Source organism: Hemicordylus capensis, chromosome 2, assembly GCF_027244095.1.
Source record: "Hemicordylus capensis ecotype Gifberg chromosome 2, rHemCap1.1.pri, whole genome shotgun sequence".
In the NCBI taxonomy this organism is placed as follows: Eukaryota; Metazoa; Chordata; class Lepidosauria; order Squamata; family Cordylidae; genus Hemicordylus; species Hemicordylus capensis.
The window spans coordinates 264,236,917-264,246,913 of NC_069658.1; positions in this window are offsets into that span (position 1 = coordinate 264,236,917).

Sequence of the window (9,997 nt, forward strand, 5' to 3'; positions counted from 1 at the left end):
CTGAGAAATAGTTTTGTTCCTAGTATGTCATGGGGCAATGGCCTGTTGTGGTCCCTTGAAGCCATGCTTTGTGGAATGATTTCTACCATTTGGATACTTTATAATTTAAAAAACAACAACTGTACAGTGCTACAGTTTAAAAACTTACAGTGCATGCAACCGGAAGTCCAAAGAGCTTTGCGGGATGAGAGAGAAGTGAAAAGAGAGAGGTACTTACAAAGAGAAAGCATTCATTCCCTTCCCAGTTTAATCCAGGCAATGGAGGAAACTTGGCTAGGTTCAGTCACAGCAGCTAAGTGGAACTTATATATATATATATATATATATATATATATATATATATATATATATATAGCTATATCTATATATAGAGAGAGAGCTAACCTTTGGAGGCAAAGGAACAAGAAATGGCGTCCTCTAACTCTGAATAGTGGCTCTTGTTGGGGCTCTTATGTATGTAGTACCCCCTGCTAACTTGGCAAAGAGGCACCTTTTAACATGGTGATTCTCTTTATTTAGCAGGAGCAGAGTAACTGGCCCTATCCACCCCCAGGACAATACCTCCAGTGACTGTTGCTGGTGTCTATCTTATGTTTCTTTTTAGATTGTGAGCCCTTTGGGGACAGGGATCCATCTTATTTATTTATTATTTCTCTGCCCTGAGCCTTTTTTGGAAGGGCGGTATAGAAATTGAATTATTATTTATTTATTTATTTATTTATTTATTTACACAGTCAGACAGGTGTTATTGACTGGTTTGTTTTATCCAGACATCGAGTCCTTCCCAAGGACCTGGGATGCCAGAATTTTATTGTCAATGTTGTTGCTGTTGTTATAGATATCGTTGCAGAATATAGGCTGTTCCCAGTAGTAGTAGTAGTAGTAGTAGTAGTAGTAGTAGTAGTAGTAATAATAATAATAAATTATTATTATCATCATCATCATCATCATCATCATCATCATCATCATCATCCCCCAGTGAGGCACTACCTTGACGTGGTTGTGGGGCTTGTGTGCTCTGATGAAGGTGAGAGCTATGCCAGAGGTCCAACCATACTGGACAGGTCTCACCAGAGGAGCCAGACAAAGAGTGCCTCTCCCATCAACAATATGGTGTAAATCTATACCCGGTATAAATCTATAAATCTATACCGGATCGGTCGTCGCCCGGGTCAACAAGGACTGCGCCAGGTGCTATAGTTCCTGGACATCTGGTGGCAAGTGGGCTACAGGACTCAGGATCTTCAGTTGAGCAACCAGGGCTGGAGACAGCAAAGCTACTGGAAGAAACGTCGCTGAACCGAAAAAAATATACAAAAAATGCCAACAAGGAAATAATGATCTGCTATTACAAGTCTAGTCCAACTAGAAGAGGTTGTTTAAAAAGAATGTACCAAATTTGGAAAGAGAAGCATCCAGATACAGAAATCACAGAACAAAGGCTAGCAGACCAGAGAAGATTCATAATAAGAAATAAAGTATTCACAGGAGTTGAGCTGGAAGAACTGCAAAGAGCAACATAGGCTCAAGACATGGAAGAAGAATTACCACCAACTGAAGCAGTTGCTCAGGCGCAGATGGAGGAGGTGTTGGAAATAGAGGATACCACCGTTGCTGAACTGTTTCAAAATCAAAACCAGGCAACCTCCCCTTTGCCTTCACCTCAAAAACCTGAATGCCGTTTAACAGAAAAGCAACAAGAACTAAAGCAAAAAATAACTGAGCACATGAACCAACAACCACCAGGGTTCGACTTCCAGCTCTAAAAACAGTTGCCAAAAAACAACTTGCTCAGGCATTAAAAGATGTCAATGCTGCACTTGCAGAAATAACAACCAATGATTTGCAAGAAACAAACCAACTAATGTAGCAACAATAACAACACAAGAGCTCGGATATAAGATCAGTGGACCTGTAAAAAAAGAAAGCAGTACATCACCTAAATGGAAGATTCGATTAGAAAATAAAATCTCCAGGCTTAGATCAGATGCTAGTAAATTGAAAGATATGAAAGACAAGAAGCTGAAGAATGAAAACACCAAACAGTATCTGATCCAAAAATACCACCTAGATTCAAGGAAAATTAGAGAAGTCCTGGAAATAATAAAGCAGCAAATAACAGCAGAGTCAAAGAAGATTAGCAGATATGAAGCCAGAATTACACAACACAGGCAGAATCTCCAATTCCAGTCGAATCAGAGACGTTTCTACCAAAGCATAGAAGGAGAAACTGCAAGAAACGTAGAAACACCAAATAAAGAAGAAACAGTGCAATTCTGGCGGAAATTATGGGACAATCCAATAGATTATAATAAAAAAGTAGGCTGGATGAAAGAGGTCAAAAAATGTAACCAACAAATGCAAGATCTAATAATAACAACACTAGAATTAATAAGTGAAAGAGCAAAGAAAATTAAAAATTGGACTGTGCCAGGCGACGATGAACTGCATGGCTTTTGGCTTAAACACCTAACAAGCCTTCATAAACAACTATCAAAACAGTTCAATCACATTATAAAAGGCGGTGATATTGAACAATGGCTAACAACTGGGAAAACTCATCACATTATGAAAGACCCAGCAAAAGGTGCAGTTCCAAGTAATTATAGACTGATAACCTGCCTGCCAACCATGTTCAAATTATTAACTGGAATAATAGCAGATGAAGTGATGCAACACTTATTAACTAACAAACAGCTTCCAGTTGAACAGAAAGGAAATTGCCCAAACACCAGAGGCACAAAAGACCAGCTGCTGATTGACAAAATGATTTTAGAAAACTGCAAGAGAAGAAAAACCAATCTAAGTGTTGCATGGATTGACTACAAGAAAGCCTTTGATTCATTGCCTCACACATGGATACTAAAATGTTTAGAAACAACTGGTGTCAGCAAAAACATTCAGATATTTATAAAAAAAGCAATGAGCATGTGGAGTACACAGTTAACAATCAATGGCGAAGCACTTGGACAGGTTAGCATCAGAAGAGGCATTTTCCAAGGGGACTCACTATCCCCTCTATTGTTTGTAATCGCCATGACCCCACTTTCACAAATACTAAACAAAACAAGCCTCGGATACCAAACATCTAAAACATCCAGTAAAATCAACCATCTGCTGTACATGGACGATCTGAAGTTGTATGGAAAGTCCCAGTCAGAAATCGAATCACTGCTAAACACAGTCCATATATTCAGTAGCGATATAACAATGGAGTTTGGACTAGACAAGTGTGCTGCATTAATAATGAACAGAGGGAAAATAAGAAAAACAGAAGGAACAGAACTGCCCAATGGAAGCAAGATCAAGAACCTGGAAGAGAAAGAACATTACAATACTTGGGCATTCTCCAGGCTGATAACATTGCACACACTGAAGTTAAAAGAAAAATTGGAAGTGAATACATCAGGAGAGTCAGAAAAATCCTCAAGTCCAAACTCAATGGCGGGAACATCATACAAGCCATAAACACCTGGGCTATACCTGTTATTAGATACACTACAGGAATAATAGACTGGACCCAGGCAGAGCTAGAGACGCTAGATCATAAGACCAGGAAAATCATGACCATCAATCATGCTCTGCACCCCCGCAGTGATGTCGATAGGCTCTACCTCCCTCGCAGCTCAGGTGGAAGAGGAATGCTGCAAGTCCATCGAACAGTAGAGGAGGAGAAAAGAGGACTTGAAGAATATATAAGGGACAGTGAAGAAGATGCACTTCAAATGGTCAAGAACGCAAAACTATTCAACACCAATGAAACAAAACAGGCCTACAAGAAAGAACAAGTCAAGAACCGAACAGAAAAATGGAGAAATAAGCCCCTGCATAGTCAATATTTACACAATATAAGTGGAAAATCAGACATCACCAAGACCTGGCAATGGCTTAAGAATGGCAACTTGAAGAAAGAAACAAGGCTTTAATACTGGCTGCAGAAGAACAGGCACTAAGAACAAATGCAATAAGAGCAAAAGTAGAAAAATCCACAACAAACAGCAAGTGCCGCCTTTGTAAAGAAGCAGATGAAACCGTGGACCACCTGATCAGCTGTTGTAAGAAGATCGCACAGACTGACTACAAACAAAGGCATGACAAGGTAGCAGGGATGATGCACTGGAACATCTGCAAAAAATACAAACTACCTGTAGCCAAACATTGGTGGGACCATAAAATTGAAAAAGTTGAAGAAAATGAAGATGTAAAAATATTATGGGACTTCCGACTACAAACAGACAAACATCTGCCACACAATACACCAGTTATCACTGTAGTCGAGAAGAAAGAAAAACAAGTCAAAATAATCGACATAGCAATACCAGGGGATAGCAGAACAGAAGAAAAAGAAATAGAAAAAATCACCAAATACAAAGATCTACAAATTGAAATTGAAAGGCTGTGGCAGAAGAAGACCAAAATAATCCCAGTGGTAATTGGCGCCCTGGGTGCAGTTCCAAAAGACCTTGAAGAGCACCTCAACACCATAGGGGCCACAGAAATCACCATCAGCCAATTACAAAAAGCAGCTTTACTGGGAACAGCCTATATTCTGCGACGATATCTATAACAACAGCAACAACATTGACAATAAAATTCAGCCATCCCAGGTCCTTGGGAAGGACTCGATGTCTGGATAAAACAAACCAGTCAATAACACCTGTCTGACTGTGTAAACAAGAAATAATAATAATCATAATTATTATTATTATTAGTTGCTCCACCACTGATCATGGGCATCATTGCAACCAGGCATAGCCAGGGTTTTCTCTTCCCTCAGATGGTCTGTTGAGCACATGAGTTAAACACAACCTGCCTCCTCTGATTGCGCACAGTTCTCCCGCTGGAGCCTTTGATGTCCAAGTAGCCATTTTCTGAGGCAGTTTTGTGTGTAAATTTGGCAAGCAACCATAAAGTGCTCATACACCACTTAGTGCTCTCACTGAAATTAATGGGGGAAAGTAAACTTGGCCCATTAATTTCAAAAAGACTGCTTATGAGTAACTTGTGTGGATGTCAGCCAGTGACTGTGGTAGCCTGTCTCATAATTGCAACATTTAAAACTGTGCACAAGCGTGCACGTGCACACACACACTCTCCCTCTCTCTCTCCTCTCACTCTTTGAACACACCCCTTTTGCCTCTGCATGGCCAACGGAGAGAGGGGAAGCAGAGGGTACACATCAGTATACCCATTTTGGCTCAGAGGCAACTGCTCGCTGATCCCTATGAGAGGCAAATAGTGCCTGTCCTCCAGCTGTGGTAAATTTTAAATTATGACTAGGTTTCCCAGCACATGCTTCCTTGTTAGATATCAGGGGTAACTGCATGTCTAGGCAGTTGCCTCTGTTATAAAACAAAACAAAAGGGAGAAAGAGAGAGCGGGGGGGGAGGGGCGGCGGAGGGGTGGTGGGGAAAGAGAAAAATGCTGTCTAGGTAAGATAAGGTGATCAGATACAACAGATGATAAGGCTCATCTGTGAAATGGGTATGATCACATTCACCAGTTATGCAGGGCTGTAGAAAAGATTGTGATAAAGTATGCAGAGCACTTGGAAGAAGCTCGATAGAAATATTTATTTACTGTATTTACCTGAATCTAAGACTAGGCTTTCCCCCAAGTTCTTTGATGTTAGAAATGGGGGGTGGGGGATGTTTGTCTTAAATCCAGAGTCCTCTTCTTTTGGGGGCAAATACAAGTATAACCTGTATTTAACCTGTATTTTTACAGAGGTTGTCAAATTCAGAGTTGTCTTTTATTTGGCTAAATACAGTATTATTATATTATTTCTACACAATACACAACTATTACAGGTACCAACTATGTAGAAATAATAATAATAAACAATGGCTCAAATACTGCACAACAAGCTGCCAATATAAGCGACAGACACACTCACTGCCACTGAACCTCTTTAAACCACACCAGCATGGCCACAGTATAACATTCTGACTGGCCTCCCAATACAACACTGCACTACAATAAGTCTGTGTAGTTGTTTCATTCTGGCAGCACAACACTGTGACGAGCTGCACCCATTAAAATTCCCTGGTCTTCTTTGGCATCTCTTCACTGGCAGTACCCTCAGATGAAAGAACTGTTGCTTATTACATTTTCTCTGGTGTATCTATTCAATGGGACCGGTGCCTTTTCCCTTACAATATGTACAATTCCCCATGTGTGCTTGCCTCAGGTCTTAACCATTTGCTAAGCATAAGCTGAATTTTAAATTTCCAAATTTCTCAATATATTTTGGGAGCAAGATAATATCATAATACCCTAATACAACGCTATGGTGAGGCCACATTTGGAGTACTGTGTACAGTTCTAGTCACAATTTCTCAAAAAGGACATTATAGAACTGGAGAAGGTGCAGAAGAGGACAACCAAAATGACCAGGGGCCTAGAGCACCTTCCTTATGAGGTAAGGCTACAACACCTGGGGCTTTTTAGTTCAGAAAAAAGACGACTGAAGAGTGACACAACAGAGGTCTATAGAATTAAAATAAATATAAAATTATGCATGGTGTGAAGAGTGGATAGAGAGACATAGGAACATAGGAAGCTGCCATATACTGAGTCAGACCATTGGTCTATCTAGCTCAGTATTGTCTTCCCAGACTGGCAGCGGCTTCTCCAAGGTTGCAGGCAGGAATCTCTCTCAGCCCTATCTTGGACAAGCCAGGGAGGGAACTTGAAACCTTCTGCTCTTCCCAGAGCGGCTTCATCCCCTGAGGGGAATATCTTGCAGTGCTCACATATCATGTCTCCCATTCAGATGCAACCAGGGCAGACCCTGCTTAGCTATGGGGACAAGTCATGCTTGCTACCACAAGACTAGCTCTCCTCTCCTTTTCTCCCTCTCGAATAACACTAGAACTAGGGGTCATCCCAAGAAATTTAGGACTAACAAAAGGAAGTACCTTTTCGCACAGCACATAATTAACCTATGGAATTCTCTGCCACAAGATGTGGGGACAGCCACTAGCCTGAATGGCTTTAAGGAGGGCTTAGATAAATTCATGGAGGACAAGTCTATTAATGGCTACTAGTCTAAGGGCTCTAGGCCATCTCCATCCTAAGAGGCAAGATGCCTCTAAATACCAGTTGCGGGGTAGCAACAACAGAAGAGAGGGCATGCCCTCAGCTCTTGCCTGTGGGCTTCCCAGAGGAATCTGGTGGGCCACTGGGTGAAACAGGATGTTGGATTAGATAGGCCTTGGGCTTGATCCAGCAGGCTTGTTCTTATGTAAGATGGCTACATTTTAAAATAATTTGATTGTCTCATAATATGAACTTGTATTTTCAAAGCAGCAGGGAAATGTACATTTTGAAGTTTATTTCTTTTTTATTTTGGAGTATATTTCTTCTCTCTCTGACCCTATGCAGAGCTTTTTCCATTTATTTAAACAACCCAGCTGGAGAACTTTCCGTTCCAAGAAAAGCCATAGTATTGGGAGCTTTTTAATTAGAGAGAGAGAGAGAGAGAGAGAGAGAGAGAGAGAGAGAGAGAGAGAGAGAGAGCAGGGACATATAAGAGGTTTAAAAAATTCTGCATGTGCAGAGAAATATGGGGAGAGAGGATTTTTTTCTCCCTGAATCTTGTAACACTGGAATGTGCAGCCACCTAATGAAACTGGATGGCAGTAGATTCAAGTACTTCTTAGAATTAAATTTTATAATTAAAAACATTTAAACCAAGGGCAATGATCACATTGTATGACAGTGATCACAGAATATGGCAATGACCCTTGATTTAAATGGTTTTATAAGGAATTAAACAAATTCCTGGAAAAAAGTCTGTCAACTGCTAAGCAGAACTCCATGGTCAGAGGCAGTATACCTATGAATACCAGTTGCTGGAATGGGGATAATGACTACAGAGAGTTATTGCCTTTGTCCCCTTCTTGTGGTCTTCCTGGAAGCATCTAGATGGCCACTGTGGGAAACAGGATTCAGAATCAGATGGACTTTTGGTCTGATCTAGCAGGACTTATGTTCACACGCTGTGCCATACTATGAATGTCTTTTCCACCGCATGTGAAACAAGTATGCTTATTTTCCTCTTCCAAATATTAGAGGTATAGGCTATTGATCACATATACTTTCACTATCCCTATTTGCCAATGATAGCCCCTATTTTCTGATAGCTGTCCCTGGGAAATCATGGTCTCTATTTTTGGCTTCTGAACATATGAAGCTATCTCATTAGTATATGGATTGGAAGCTTTGCCATTGTTTGGGCTTCAGCTTCTTCTGCAAGGTTTCAGGAAGTGAAATTTCTGAGCGGTGAATAGATGCATCTGGTCTCTAGTGCACATGTGGGTAAATGTGTATGCATGAACATTCAAGTCCCATGCAGCATGCATCCTGCTTTTTCACACCCTGCAGCCACTGAGATATATTTGGGCCTATTGATCACATCTTGCAAGACAATAGTGTTTTTCTATTATATCCTAAATCCAAAGAACAAACACCTTCTCAGCTTTTAAATCAGTGGAAGGCAGGGCTACTGCAGAATATATGAATTCAGAGGCTGGAGAAGAATCTTCAACAATGGCATAGTTCCAATGTCATGCAGAGCAAGGACTGAAATCTGGTTTCAGGTTTCACATTTCCCAGCCTTGAGCTTACCTGCTCCCCTCATTCCTTAGCATGCAGGGGGACTACAATACCACACAAGGTGTCGGGGATCCCCTGACGGACCACAGGCCTGGCCACCGTAATAAATCGGTCCAGCACCTACCCTTCCAGTGTGGCTGGTGTCAGTCCCTCCTAGCTATGCAACCCTGGAGGTGGCTGCTTGCCCCAGCCAGAGAGCATCTGCCTGGCCCCCACAGGATAGCAGCGTGCTGTCACACTTGAAGATGGCGAGTCATCACAGGATTGGGGGCAACTCACACAAGATCGCAGCCTGAGTTCTCACGAGACTTGTCCCACCTGCCAAGGGTTATATAAACCAGAGCTGGCCAGTGATGAGGGACCACCAGTCCTGGAGGAGAACTGCCATGAGAAGGAGCTCTGTGACTTCTTTGGAAAGTTGGAGGCAGCAGTTCCTTGGGGCAGTCTGTGAAAGGAACAGATTGCCAGACAGTGGAATAGCACACCCCCAGTGGCCATAATTCTGAGGCCATCTGGATTCTGGAACTCTACACAGGAGGAGGTGGAACCTCACACAAGGATATATCAGCTCAGTAATGTTGCCTGCACACAAGCTGCAGAACTCAACAAATGATGTTATACAGGAGTAAGCCCATTGGAAAAAATAAGGGGGAATGGGGCTGACATAGGCTTGTGTGGTATGGCAGCCAAGGAGAGGAAGGATTCTACTTTCAATTCAAATGCAGAACAAGTTAGGATCTGTTGTGATATCTGGATGGGGTGATCCTGGCTTATTTTAGTCAATGTTTGTAACAACAACAAAAAAGCAAGATCTGAACCTGGATTATATTTTATATATTAGCTATTTTTATACATGAGGCAAATGTATTGAAAAATCAATTAATTAATGGGAAGCCAGATGACTGATCAACTATACACATTTGTCAACCTTAGTTTAAACCTTTTATTTTGGCAGAATGAGGTGATATAAAGCAGACAGGATAGGATGGATTGCACCACTCCAAACTGCAGGTAGAAGATGCCATTTTGAAATCCCATGTTCTATGAGAAAACTCCCCACAAACAGAAAACTAGCACACCAGGAAGAAAATATTTAGCCTTGCTGTACTAGTTTTCTAATGTCAAGGAGTCTGGGTTTGATTGTTTTAATGTAAGAAAACATTTAAAAAAAATGTTATCTCCTCCACCTGAAGTCTGAAATGGTATTCCATTCTCCTATCTCAGAACTCTTCTGCCTGAAAAACCCCAAACAATTGTTATTTCTTAAAGGCCTGCCTACACACCCACCTGAGGAACTCTGTGCTGAGGCTCTTCTCTGTACTCCATTGCTGTCAGAGGTACAAGAGACAAAGACTTTTCTGCTCTGGCCGTCAAGTTG